The following is a 15,151-nucleotide window of genomic DNA, read 5'->3' as shown; positions in this document are numbered from 1 at the left end:
GTCATTTGACACTCACATTGCAAATTACTTTATAAATTTGGATACATGTTGAACATGTCGTGAGAATCGTTCAATAAGTAATTCCCCACATTTTGTTTCTCAGAGTTGAGAGTCAGAAGTTGGTGACAATATACATCAACATGTCTTGACCATGTCCCGTTTTTCTACGTAGTCTCCATCACGTTCTATGGCCGTTCACCAACGTCGTGAAAGAGCATGTATTCCCCGCTGATAAAAGCTCTTGTCCTGTAAGGGTAGTCATGTTTTCACTGCATGCCTGACACTCTCGTCATCTTCAAAGTGTGTTCCCCGTAGAGAATCTTTAAGCGGCCCAGAGGGATGGAAATCCGAGAGTGTCAGGTCTGGACTGTGGGATAAATCGAGCAATGATATCCAAAGCAATTTGCCGATGTGTTCCCGTGTTCTCAGACTTGTTTGTGGGCGTGCGTTATCATGTTGGAGTTAGATTAATGCTGAATTCTTGTCCGATCGAACACATCGGAAACGGTTCTTGAGTTTATTCAGAGTCTTCACGTATGCCACTGTATTGACGGTTGACCCTCTTGGCATCACATCCACCAGAATGACGCCACCACAATCCCAGAAGACTGTCACCATGACTTTTCCAGCAGAGGGGGTTGTGTTGAATTTTTTCATTTGTGGCGAATGAGAATGATGCCACTCCATGGACTGCCTTTCTGTTTCCAGCGCAAAGTGGTGCACCCAGCTATCATCCCCTGTAACGATCCGTGACAGAAAGGTCTCCCGTCTCAAAACGCTTCAACAATTCAGATGAAATGGCCTTTCTTTGAATCTTGTGGTCCGCTGTGAGCAATCTTGGAAACAATCGTGAGCACCTGTTTGAATATCCGAGAATCTCGATCGTTGCATACGCACCACCAGTGCTGACCGACAACTAGGACCAACTGTCGAGTTTTGATGGGCCGTTTGCAAAAAATAATGACATTCACACGATTCAGTATGTATGGAGCACTGGCTGTGACAGGACGTTCAGAGGGCGGCTAAGCATGGAGCTCTGTTACTGCATTTCTTGAAGCTGTAACTTTCTTTACCCATTGCCTAACTTTACTCCTATCAAATGCAGCATCGCCATACACTGCACATAAACGTTTATGGATATTCACCACGGTTTTTTTCTGCACACAAGAATTCGATAAGGAACGCTGCTTGAAATGGTAGTAGTATGCAGACGCCATTTTGACGCTGTACTACGGCTCTCCCATCTCCCATAACTGTTCGAAACTTCGCCGGCACACAGCACAAATATCAAATGTGAAGCACCAACAAGAACGTTTGTCTATTTATATTAATGGTTTCTTAAAAACATGTAGGGCATTAATTATTGAACGACCCTCGTATTTAATTTGTTATTAGCAATTTCCATCCACCACTTGTCACACATTACAGTCATACAAATTCCTCTACGCAGTGTAAGTAGTAGGCAACAGAAACCTGTTCAGTTTGTTTTCAAATTTTATCTCATTGCCTGTCAGACGTTTTATATGGCTGGATAAGTCATAAAATTATAGCTGCAGCATTGTGTACCCCGTTTTGGGGCAAAGACAACCTTAATATAGAGTGATGATTGTAATTTTTCCTCCTGATATAGTAATTATGTAGATCATTGTTTCTTTTGAACTGCAGTACATTGAAAAACAACAAACGTATTGATTTGTCTCTCTACGAGATTTGCAATGATTCTAAGGGCAAATGTGGCTGAATTAAGTTGTTTTAGGAGTTCCAAAATGTGGTTTTCCCTCATCAGTATGGACACCTAAGAAAATGTAGTTTCCACCCCCATCCATTATTTCCTCAGTACTTGTTACACTTGTCGTTGGTATACTACCCTTAATTGTGCAGAATTAAATATTTGTGTCTTTTTAAAATTCAGGGTGAGACTATCAGCAGGAATTAGTCAGCGATGAGGTACGAGATCGGCCATAAGAGTGAGCCTTGAGGAACCTCATGCATGATTTTTCACAGTCAGAATAATATCCTCGGACTACATTTGTTAGATGAACCATGTTGGCTCACTCTGTGTTTTTACATCTTTGCCTCCTGGCGGAATCCGTCTCTGTCCAGTCGTCAGGTGGCACGCCAGTCGCGCTCTAGTTGAGTCTTTGGTTGTATTTCCTTGGAGCAGCTTGTTGACCACATCTGCCGGCAGTCGATCGCAGTCAGGGCGACAGTGAGGTAAGGGGCACACGTGACGTACGGGGCTGTTCGCGTAGCTTGCAGGCGCTGAATTGTCTAAGCGGCCAGTCGTCGATTGAGTTGTGTTGGTCGGCAATACTTGGGCGTAATGTCGACGTAGTCGGTTTATCCTGGATTTAGTAGGCGTAGTAGCTGATATGGAGGTTGCAGTGTGGTCATTTCCTGGTGCCGTCTATTCTTCCCTCTGCATGTGCTCTTCAACAAAGTTGCTCCCGCTACGCTGGACTGCCTGTGGTTCTCCATCACTCTGTTTCAAGACTTGAATTTACCCATTGGAATATCTGTTGGAAATTATTTGATTGCCGTATATGTGTGTTTTCAAATGCCTTTAATGACAACTTCTTCAATGTCTGATTATTCATAAGTTCTGCCTGAAATTAACTGTCATATGTTAGTTATGTTATTGGCCGCCGCGTCTGTTAGTGATCACTGAATCCGAAACTGAGCCTTATTTGTATTGGAAGCTGTCGCTTCCTTGGCTGATGTAGCGATTATAAAATTTCCTACCGCTGTGGTAAGCAAACGCTAACGGCCCAGTGAATCTTGGCTCATTTCGGTAATTGAGTTCCGTAACTCTGGTGAGATTTTGCCCCTTTCATAGCTGCGCTTCAAGAAAATTTACATTTTTTTGTTTTAAATTAATTATTATTGTAGTTGTCCCAGTGTAAACCAACAAGATTTGCCTGTTACTTTTAAGCCACTGCAGTTAATGTCTCTTGTTATATTTTATTGTAAGATTAACAAGATAAACCTTTTAGTAACTCTTGTTGTACGATTCTTGTTGTTACACATAAGATTTGATTGGGGCTTGGGACACGCTCACATTAAGTTTCTTGTCTTGCTTTGAGCATTTTCATATATTCTATGATTTTCTTTTTTGGTCATCAGTCTACTGAGTGGTTTGATGCAGCCCGCCACGAATTCCTTTCCTGTGCTAACCTCTTCATCTCAGAGTAGCACTTGCAACCTACGTCCTCAATTATTTGCTTGACGTATTCCAATCTCTGTCTTCCTCTACAGTTTTTGCCCTCTACAGCTCCCTCTAGTACCATGGAAGTCATTCCCTCGTGTCTTAGCAGATGTCCTATCATCCTGTCCCTTCTCCTTATCAGTGTTTTCCACATATTCCTTTCCTCTCCGATTCTGCGTAGAACCTCCTCATTCCTTACCTTATCAGTCCACCTAATTTTCAACATTCGTCTATAGCACCACATCTCAAATGCTTCGATTCTCTTCTGTTCCGGTTTTCCCATAGTCCATGTTTCACTACCATACAATGCTGTACTCCAGACGTACATCCTCAGAAATTTCTTCCTCAAATTAAGGCCGGTATTTGATATTAGTAGACTTCTCTTGGCCAGAAATGCCTTTTTTGCCATAGCGAGTCTGCTTTTGATGTCCTCCTTGCTCCGTCCGTCCTTGGTTAATTTACTGCCTAGGTAGCAGAATTCCTTAACTTCATTGACTTCATGACCATCAATCGTGATGTTAAGTTTCTCACTGTTCTCATTTCTACTACTTCTCATTACCTTCGTCTTTCTCCGATTTACTCTCAAACTATACTGTGTACTCATTGGACTGTTCATTCCGTTCAGCAGATCATTTAATTCTTCTTCACTTTCACTCAGGATAGCAATGTCATCAGCGAATCGTATCATTGATATCCTTTCACCTTGTATTGTTATTCCACTCCTGAACCTTTCATTTATTTCCATCATTGCTTCCTCGATGTACAGATTGAAGAGAAGGGGCGAAAGGCTACAGTCTTGTCTTACACCCTTCTTAATACGAGCACTTCGTTCTTGATCGTCCACTCTTATTATTCCCTCTTGGTTGTTGTACATATTGTATATGACCCGTCTCTCCCTATAGCTAACCCCTACTTTTTTCAGAATCGCGAACAGCTTGCACCATTTTATATTGTCGAACGCTTTTTCCAGGTCGACAAATCCTAAGAACGTATCTTGATTTTTCTTTAGCCTTGCTTCCATTATTAGCCGTAACGTCAGAATTGCCTCTCTTGTCCCATTACTTTTCCTAAAGCCAAACTGATCGTCACCTAGCGCATTCTCAATTTTCTTTTCCATTCTTCTGTACATTATTCTTGTGAGCAGCTTCGATGCATGAGTTGTTAAGCTGATTGTGCGATAATTTCCGCACTTGTCAGCTCTTACCGTCTACGTAATTGTGTGGATGATGCTTTTCCGAAAGTCAGATGGTATATCGCCAGACTCATATATTCTACACACCAACGTGAATAGTCGTTTTGTTGCCACTTTCCCCAATGATTGTAGAAATTCTGATGGAATGTTATATATCCCTTCTGCCTTATTTGACCGTAAGTCCTCCAAAGCTCTTTTAAATTACGATTCTAGTTCTGGATCCCCTATCTTTTCTAAATCGAATCCTGTTTCTTCTTCTATCACATCAGACAAATTTTCACCCACATAGAGGCTTTCAATGTATTCTTTCCATCTATCTGCTCTCTGCTCTGCATGTAACAGTGGAATTCCCGTTGCGCTCTTAATGTTACCACCGTTGCTTTTAATGTCACCAAAGGTTGTTTTGACTTTCCTGTATGCTGCGTCTGTCCTTCCGACAATCATATCTTTTTCGATGTCTTCACATTTTTCCTGCAGCCGTTTCGTCTTAGCTTCCCTGCAATTCCTATTTATTTCATTCCTCAGTGACTTGTATTTCTGTATTCCTGATTTTCCCGGAACATGTTTGTACTTCCTCCTTTCATCAATCAACTTAAATATTTGTTCTGTTACCCATGGTTTCTCCGCAGCTACCTTCTTTGTACCTATGTTTTCCTTCCAAACTTCTGTGATGGCCCTTTTTAGAGATGTCCATTCCTCTTTAACTGTACTGCCTACTGCGCTATTCCTTATTGCTGTATCTATAGCGTTAGAGAACTTCAAACGTATGTCGTCATTCATTAGTTTTTCCGTGTCCAACTTCTTTGCGCATTGATTCTTCCTGACTAATGTCTTGAACTTCAGCCTACACTTCATCACTACTATATTGTGATCTGAGTCTATATCTGCTCCTGGGTACGCCTTACAATCCAGTACCTGATTACGGAATCTCTGTCTGACCATGATGTAATCTAATTGAAATCTTCCCGTATCTCCAGGCCTTTTCCAAGTATACCTCCTCCTCTTGTGATTCTTGAACAGGGTATTCGCTATTACTAGCTGAAACTTGTTACAGAAAATTAGTCTTTCTCCTCTTTCATTCCTTGTCCAAAGCCCATATTCTCCTGTAACCTTTTCTTCTACTCCTTCCCCTACAACTGCATTCCAGTCGCCCATGACTATTAGATTTTCGTCCCCCTTTACATACTGCATTACCCTTTCAATATCCTCATACAATTTCTCTATCTGTTCATCTTCAGCTTGCGACGTCGGCATGTATACCTGAACTATCGTTGTCGGTGTTGGTCTGCTGTCGATTCTGATTAGAACAACCCAGTCACTGAACTGTTCATAGTAACACACTGTGGTGTCACAGCCAGACACCACACGTCCTAGGTGGTAGCTTAAATCGGCCGCGGTCCTGTAGTATATGTCGGACCCGCGTGTCGCCACTGTGTGATCGCAAACCTAGCGCCACCACAAGGCAGGTCTCGAGAGACTGACTCGAACTCAGCCCAGTTGTATGGACGACAGAGCTAGCGACTAGACGTACGAAGCCTTTCTCTCTCATTAGCCGAGAGACAGAATAGCCTTCAGCTAAGTTAATGGCTACGAACTAGCAAGGCGCCATTAGCCTTACAGTGATTGTAATTAAAGTCTCCTTTGTGCGATGTACCACAATGAGTTATTAAAGATAAGTATTATACCAGCTACGTACTTTTCTTCATAGCATTAATTACGTATCCTGTTCCAGTACTTCACGCCCGTCTGCGTTAGTCTCGCGTGCCTTTTTAAGCCACCTCTATCTACAAGGTGTTGGCCCAGCTGCCGACACATCACATGGCGACGAGGGAAAAGTGTTCTTTCTGATTGCTTACATTTACTTGTGTCATGGCTTCGCCAGATGTACTGTCCGAATTTTATTGCTTGCAGAATCAGCAGACGCAGGCGTTATTGGATGCTCTTGGACAGCTCGTCCAGGGTCAACGTGCGCTGCACACCGATGCGGCCGCCGCCGCTTCCTCGCTACCGCCGCCACAACATACTGTTGCACCTCAATTCAGACCCTTTGATGCAACCCAGGAGACCTGGCAAGAATGGTCTCGCCAGTTCGACTTCCACCTAGCAGCCTACAGAAATCAAGGTAATGAGCGGCAGCCGTTTTTGCTTTCTTGTGTCGGTGTGTCCACCTACCGAGTGATAGTGAAGTTGTTTCCCCGGCGCGACGTAGCAACTCTGTCCTACGAAGAACTTTTGTCTGCTTTAGATGCCTATTTCAAGGAAACAGTAAATGTCGTTGCAAAAAGGTATACGTTCTTTCGTACAAAACATACGGCCGGTCAGACTAATAGGGAGTGGGTTGCGACATTGCAAGGACTTACTAGGGAGTGTGCATTTGAATGCGAATGTGGACTTCCTTATTCAGATACTATGGTGCGTGATGCAATAGCACAGAACGTTTCTGATGTTCGCATACGGGAACAGATTTTGAAACTAGTTAATCCCTCCCTTCAACAAGTGTTAGACATATTGGATAGGCAAGACACACTTGACTTTGCTCAGGACTCATTTGCAACTTCGCCGGCAGTGTGTCACATTAACCGGCCCGCCGGGCCCGCTGCACGGGACGCTAGGCGGCCCTCGCGCCCGTCAGCGCAGCGGCAGCCTAGCTCGCAAACACGTGCGCCGCGTCAGCAAGCTAATGCAGTGAAATCATGCCCGCGGTGTGCAACTAGACATTCGCGTGAAAATTGCCCGTCACGCCAAGCCATTTGCTTTTACTGTCATAAGAAAGGACATGTCCAAAGTGTTTGCCAGAAAAAGCTCAGATCAGACACTCACACCAATTCCAGGCTCTTTGCTTCGCGCCGGAATCGAACCAAGGAAACTCAGGCTCTTGAACCTTCGCCCATGGATATTCATGTAGTTCATTCCACCCCGTCCGGTGACAGTGTTCATTCCACAAAAAGTGTGCGTCGTCGTCGACGGAAGTCCCATCACGTCGCACGTGATTCTGTCCCAGTGTCTGTTCCAGTTGCACAACACAGTCGCTTTTGTCGTCAGCAGGACAATAAACTTTTTGTAGACTTAGACTTTGCAGGCAAAGTGATACCATTCCAGCTCGATACCGGAGCTGCAGTTTCATTGCTCAATCACGACACGTACAACCAACTGGGCAAACCTCCGTTGCGTGCCGCAAATGTTCAGCTCAATAGTTACTCAGGCCAGAAAATACCGGTGTTAGGACAGTGCAGCCTTCTTGCAACATACAGGGGACAAACAAAACTTGTGTCATTTTACGTTCTTCGTTCTTCTACAGCAGTGAACTTGTTTGGTTTAGATTTATTTCAGTTGTTTAATTTGTCTATAGTAAATCAGGTCCTCTCAGTGATTCAGACTGTGCCTTCAGCCAGTGTTTCTAGTCTATGTGAAGAATTTGCAGATGGTTTTGCACCGGGCCTTGGTTGCGCTAAGAACTATGAAGCACATTTGGAACTAAAAGCCAACGCGCAACCGAAGTTTTTCAGAGCGCACAATGTTCCCCACGCATTGCGTGATGAGGTCGCAAGAACATTGCACGATTTAGAATCTCAAGGTGTAATTGAACGTGTGCAGGCTTCTCTCTGGGCCTCACCCTTAGTAATTTTGCTAAAACCTTCCGGAAAATTGAGACTTTGTGTGGACTTCAAAGCAACTGTGAATCCACAACTTGTGACTGCAACTTTTCCTTTGCCCCGCCCGGAAGATCTTTTTGACAAACTGTGCCCGGGAAAATATTTTTCAAAGTTGGACCTCGCCGATGCATACTTGCAAATACCGGTGGACGAAGAATCCCAGCGCGTCTTGGTGATAAACACGCATCTTGGTTTGTATCGCTTCAAACGACTGCCATTCGGGTGTGCGTCCGCACCTGCATTGTTTCAGCAATATTTACAAACTGTTTGTGCGTCGGTCCCTACTGCTGCAAACTATGTGGACGATATTGTGATCTCCGGAAAGATAGAAGCCGAACATTTGCAAAATCTCCGAACATTATTTCAGGTCTTGCGACAAAATGGTCTTCTCTTGAGGAAGGACAAATGTGTGTTTTTTGCTCGGGATTTACCCTACCTGGGCCATGTAATAAATGCCCAGGGCGTCCATCCGAGTCCAGAGCACCTCCGTGCCATACAGGATTTGCCTTCACCGCAGAACTTGAAGCAACTACAGAGTGTGCTGGGTAAAATAAATTATTATCATAAATTTCTGCGCAATGCTTCTTCCATTTCAGCTCCGCTTCATCGCTTACGCCGTAAAGGTGTTCCGTTCGTCTGGTCGACGGAGTGCGAACGCGCCTTTCGCCAGTTGAAATCGGCGTAACTTTCAAATACTTGCCTTACGCCGTTCGATCCCCGGAAACCACTTTTGTTGATGGTAGATGCATCGGATTTCGGGATCGGTGCTGTGCTTGCGCACAAAGATGGATCGCATGATCGCCCTATTGCCTTTGCGTCAAAATTGCTCTCCTCTGCGCAAAGAAATTATTCCCAGATAGCGAAAGAGGCTTTCGCTCTCGTGTTTGGTGTTACTAAGTTTCATGATTTCTTGTATGGTCGTCACTTTACCATCATCACGGACCACAAACCTTTGACATCGCTTTTTCATCCGAACAAGCCGGTATCTCCGCGTACGGTGCAGAAATTCATTCGCTGGTCTCTTTTTCTCTCGCAGTACCGCTACGATATCTTGTATCGGTCCACTGCTAAGCACGGAAACGCCGATGCGTTGTCCCGTTTGCCTGTTGCTGAGGATAAAGCATTCGATTCTTCCAAACTTGCTTGCATGTTCATTGATTCGGAAACCGATGACGTGGTCGAATCGTTTCCGATTGATTTTCGTCGTGTCGCTACAGCCACAGCTGCTGACCCTGTCCTTGCTACTGTTTTGCGTTTTGTTGCTACGCAATGGCCCTTGTCCAAGTCACGGATCGAGGATCCATTGGTTCGCCGATTTTTTGCTCACAAGGAGAGACTTCTTGTACGACGTGGTGTTTTGTTGTTGCGTTCTGATAATGATCAGTCCCGAGTCGTGGTCCCACGTTTGTTACAGTCGTCTGTCTTACGGCTTCTTCACCACGGCCATTGGGGTATAGTGCGTACGAAACAACTTGCTCGTCAGCACTGTACTTGGTTCGGAATCGATGCTGCGATTACGAATATGTGCTCCTCTTGCGTGGCGTGTGCTGAACAACAATCCGCACTGCCGCGGAAATTCTTTGCATGGCCGAAAGCCACTTCCCCTTGGCAACGCTTGCACATCGATTTTGCTGGTCCATTCTGGAATGCTCGTTGGTTGGTTGTGGTCGATGCTTTCAGTAATTTTCCTTTTGTTGTCCGGATGTCTTCCACGACGTCTTCTGCCACAATCCAAGCCTTGTCTGCTATCTTTTGCATTGAAGGTCTTCCGCAGACTATTGTTTCCGACAATGGCCCACAATTCATGTCCGCAGAATTTCAGTCCTTCTGCAAGGCCAACGGTATTCAACATCTGACGTCCGCGCCGTTTTCGCCTCAGTCAAACGGTGCCGCGGAACGATTGGTCCGGACTTTCAAGTCACAGATGTTGAAATTGAAAGAGTCGCATTCTCGGGAGGACGCATTATTGCTCTTTTTGTCCTCGTATCGCTCTCAGTGCCGCGATGTTCGCTCGCCGGCTGAGTTGCTCCATGGTCGTTCTCATCGAACCTTGATGTCTTTGCTGCATCCGCCGCATCAGGTTCCTGTGCAGCAGCAGACTCCTGCTTTTGCTCCTGGCGACGTTGTCTTCTATCGCACCTATCGCGGTTCATGGCGTTGGCTCGCAGGGCGCATTCTTCGCTGCCTCCGCCGCGCGATGTATTTGGTTTTGGGGGCCTCTGGTGTGCGTCGGCATCTCAATCAGCTGCGCCTCTGTCGTCGCCCGGCTTCTGCCGCTCCCCGTCTGCTTTCAGCGACGGGGCCGTCAGGTCAGCGCCCTGGGGACCCATCTACTGGCTCGCCTCATCCCCAGGTGTTACCGACGCTGCCTTCCCTTTTGCCTCATGGCGTCGCGCCGCCGCCACAGCCGCCGCAGCCGCCGCAGCCGCCTCCGGCGCCGCGCGCAGTGGACGCTTCGCTGCAGCCGCCACGCGCCTCCCTGGGTCACGCGCCGCCGATCGCTTCCCGTGACCAGCTGTCCTCCGCCATGGAACTCTTTCCCCCTCCGGACCAGATGTCGTCATCGCGCGTCGGATTCTCCGACCACATGGAGGTCGACCCTTCGGCCCCTCCTGTCTCTTTACGGGCGCCTACACCGCATGTTGACGGGCACCCTGGACTAGGTTTTCAGGCGTTTCCTAGCTCCCCTCGGACCGAAAGGCCGGGTGCGGGTGGCACAGCCTCGCCTGTTGTTAGGCTCCCCACCTCATCGCATACGTCAACATGGGGTCCTCCCCACGGCGGGCGGAAGCCTTATCTCACGACCGTTCGCCGATTTGCGGGGGAGGAATGTGGTGTCACAGCCAGACACCACACGTCCTAGGTGGTAGCTTAAATCGGCCGCGGTCCTGTACTACATGTCGGACCCACGTGTCGCCACTGTGTGATCGCAAACCTAGCGCCACCACAAGGCAGGTCTCGAGAGACTGACTCGAACTCAGCCCAGTTGTATGGACGACAGAGCTAGCGACTAGACGTACAAAGCCTTTCTCTCTCATTAGCCGAGAGACAGAATAGCCTTCAGCTAAGTTAATGGCTACGAACTAGCAAGGCGCCATTAGCCTTACAGTGATTGTAATTAAAGTCTCCTTTGTGCGATGTACCACAATGAGTTATTAAAGATAAGTATTATACCAGCTACGTACTTTTCTTCATAGCATTAATTACGTATCCTGTTCCAGTACTTCACGCCCGTCTGCGTTAGTCTCGCGTGCCTTTTTAAGCCACCTCTATCTACAAGGTGTTGGCCCAGCTGCCGACACATCACACACCCTCTGCCCTACCTTCCTATTCATAACGAATCCTACACCTGTTATACCATTTTCTGCTGCTGTTGATATTACCCGATACTCATCTGACCAGAAATCCTTGTCTTCCTTCCACTTCACTTCACTGACCCCTACTATATCTAGATTGAGCCTTTGCATTTCCCTTTTCAGATTTTCTAGTTTCCCTACCACTTTCAAGCTTCTGACATTCCACGCCCCGACTCGTAGAACGTTATCCTTTCGTTGGTTATTCAATCTTTTTCTCATGGTAACCTCCCCCTTGGCAGTCCCCTGCCGGAGATCCGAATGGGGGCCTATTCCGGAATCTTTCGCCAATGGTGAGATCATCATGACACTTCTTCAATTACAGGCCACATGTCCTGTGGATACACGTTACGTGTCTTTAATGCAGTGGTTTCCATTGCCTTCTGCATCCTCATGTCGTTGATCATTGCTGATTCTTCCGCCTTTAGGGGCAATTTCCCACCCCTAGGACAAGAGAGTGCCCTGAACCTCTATGCGCTCCTCCGCCCTCGTTGACAAGGCAGAATGCGGCTGACTTCTTATGCCGGATGTCTTCGGCCGCCAATGCTGATTATTTATCAAAATTTAGGCAGTGGCGGGGATCGAACCCGGGACCGAAGACGTTTTCATTATGAATCAAAGACGCTACCCCTAGACGACGGGTACCCTGTTCTACGATTACTATGCCTAAATCACATGTTTAGTTGTTTTCTCTTGACCTTCCGAGCTGTTCAAGAGCTTGGAGCCCCTGTTCTGGGGTATTACTTCTTATCGGCTGGTCTATCGGGCCCAGCCAGTCTGCGACGGCTGTGTACGTACGTGCACGTGGGTGACGCGCCGCTTCCCGCCTCATTATAGAACCTGAGACGTTACGGCCTGGCTTGCTATGGAATTCCTCGTAAGTTGAGTTTCGTAGCAATCGATCGTTAATTTACCCAGTTGTGGCCGTCATTACACTACTGGCCATTAAAATTGCTACACCACGAAGATGACGTGCTACAGACGCGAAATGTAAGCGACAGGAAGAAGATGCTGTGATATGCAAATGATTAGCTTTTCAGAGCATTCACACAAGGTTGGCGCCGGTGGCGACACCTACAACGTGCTGACAGGAGGAAAGTTTCCAACCGATTTCTCATACACAAAAAGCAGTTGACCGGCGTTGCCTGGTGAAACGTTGTTGTAATGCCTCGTGTAAGGAGGAGAAATGCGTACCATCACGCTTCCGACTTTTTTAAAGGTCGGATTGTAGCCGATTGGGATTGCGGTTTATCGTATCGCGACACTGCTGCTCGCGTTGGTCGAGATCCAATGACTGTTAGCAGAATATGGAATAGGTGGGTTCACGAGGGTAATACGAAACGCCGTGCTGGATCTCTACAGCCTTGTATCACTAGCAGTCGAGATGACAGGCATCTTACCCACATGGCTGTAACGGATCGTGCAGCCACGCCTCGATCCCTGAGTCAACAGATGGGGACGTTTGCAAGTCAACAATCATCTGCACGAACAGTTTGACGACGTTTGCAGCAGCATGGACTATCAGCTCGGAGACCATGGCTGCGGTTACCCTTCACGCTGCATCACAGACAGGAGCGCCTGCGGTGGTGTACTCAACGACGAACCTGGATGCACGAATGGCAAAACGTCATGTTTTCCAATGAATGCAGGTTCTCTTTACAGCATCATGATGGTCTCATCCGTGTTTGGCGACATCGCGGTGAACGCACATTGGAAGCGTGTATTCGTCATCGCCATACTGGCGTATCACCCGGCCTGATGGTATGGGGTGCCATTGGTTACTCGTCTCGGTCACCTCTTGTTCGCATTGACGGCACTTTGAACACTGGACGTTACATTTCAGATGTGTTACGACCCGTGGCTCTACCCTTCATTCGACCCCTGCGAAACCCTACGTTTCAGCAGGATAATGCACGACCGCATGTTGCAGGTCCTGTATGGGCCTTTCTGGATACAGAAAATATTCGACTGCTGCCCTGGCCAGCACATTCTCCAGATCTCTCAGCGATTGAAAACGTCTGATCAATGGTGGCCGAGCAACTGGCTTGTCACAATAGGCCAGTCACTACTCTTGATGAACTGTAGTATCGTGTTGAAGCTGCATGGAATGCTGTACCTGTGCAAGCCATCCAACCTCTGTTTGACTGAATGCCCAGGCGTATCAAGGCCGTTATTACGGCCAGAGGTGGTTGCTCTGTGTACTGATTTCTCAGGATCTATGCACCCAAATTGCCTGAAATGGAATCACATGTTAGTTCTGGTGTAATAGATTTGTCCAATGAATACCCGTTTATCATCTGCATTTCTTCTTGGTGTAGCAATTTTAATAGCCAGTAGTGTACAAACCACTTTTTTGTACCTGTCCTGCTGTACCAGGCTCTCACAGGGTTTTTCCTGTCTGAAGTTTGGTTTTCAACGTAGTAGTTTTAATATTGACGGAACGCTGAATATGTTAAATGTTATTTTATTGTTTTCTAATTCAGTATCATCAATATGCCAAAGAGCCTTCCCTGATAGAGAAAATATGCTTTCTGACTTACGTGATTAAATTTTGGCCAGTGTTATGAACAAATTGTTTGAATTTACTTATATCGGGCGTATTGGTATTCTTTTCACTTGTAAATCTGAACTGAAGGGTTTCCATTTTTAGTGCATGTTCGAAAAATGCTGTATATTTGTGATGATGAGATGGAGTGAGAGAAATGAGAAGCGATGTGCTTTTGCTAGGTAGCCTTCTCTGATTGATCAAATATGTTATCTGAATTGTGTAATTCAACTTTCACCAGTGTTCTATAAAAAAATTATTTTTTATTTATTTATATAGAACCATTTCTTTCTGTTTACCTGTAAACCTTTGCTGAAGAGTTTTCATTTTCTATGTGTGTTTGAAAAATGCTCTATATTTGTGGTGAGAAAATGAAATAAGAGAATTCCGAAGAAATGTGCTTTTTTCCAGGCATCTGAATAATAAGATTTATCTGTGCAATAAAATGTTGTTGGACTCTTGTGAAGTAACAAATGACTTGAGATAAACGGCCTGTCCACTGACATTTCATTAGATAGGATTTTATTCACTGGATAACTGTACAATCTATCCCATAAAACTGCAGTAGCCGCGCGGGATTAGCGAGCGGTCTAGGGCGCGGAAGTCACGGACTGTGCGGCTGGTCTCGGCGGATGTTCGAGTCCTCCCTCGGGCATGGGTGTGTGTGTTTGTCCTTAGGATAATTTAGGTTAAGTAGTGTGTAAGCTTAGGGACTGATGACCTTAGCAGCTAAGTCGCTTAAGATTTCACTCACATTTGAACATTTTTGAACAAAACTGCAGTTTATCTAGGTGAATATTGTGTTTCACACAGTTAAATGCTTGGAAAGGTCAAATTTTGCTATTTAGTGCTTGTAAAATTTGGTGAGTGAACCTGTGAAGGACATTCTCTGCAGACCAAATTCTTCTGAAATCCAAACTGTGATCTGATGTCGAATCTCAGACAGGCACGAAGACAGACTATTTAACACTCGAGCTTTCGGCCAGAAATAGAAGACACACACACACACACACACACACACACACACACACACACACACACACACACACACAGAGAGAGAGAGAGAGAGAGAGAGAGAGAGAGAGAGAGAGAGACATTCACACAAACGCAGCTATCACACACATGATCGCTGCCTTTGGCTGAGAAACTGGTCATGCCTGTGTGAGCTGCGTTTCAGAAGAATGCCCTCTGGCCGAAAGCTTA

The sequence above is a fragment of the Schistocerca nitens genome, chromosome 1 (genome assembly GCF_023898315.1).
Source record: "Schistocerca nitens isolate TAMUIC-IGC-003100 chromosome 1, iqSchNite1.1, whole genome shotgun sequence".
NCBI classification, from domain to species: Eukaryota; Metazoa; Arthropoda; class Insecta; order Orthoptera; family Acrididae; genus Schistocerca; species Schistocerca nitens.
The sequence above is the reverse complement of the archived record's forward strand: the minus strand, read 5'-3'. Positions refer to the sequence as shown.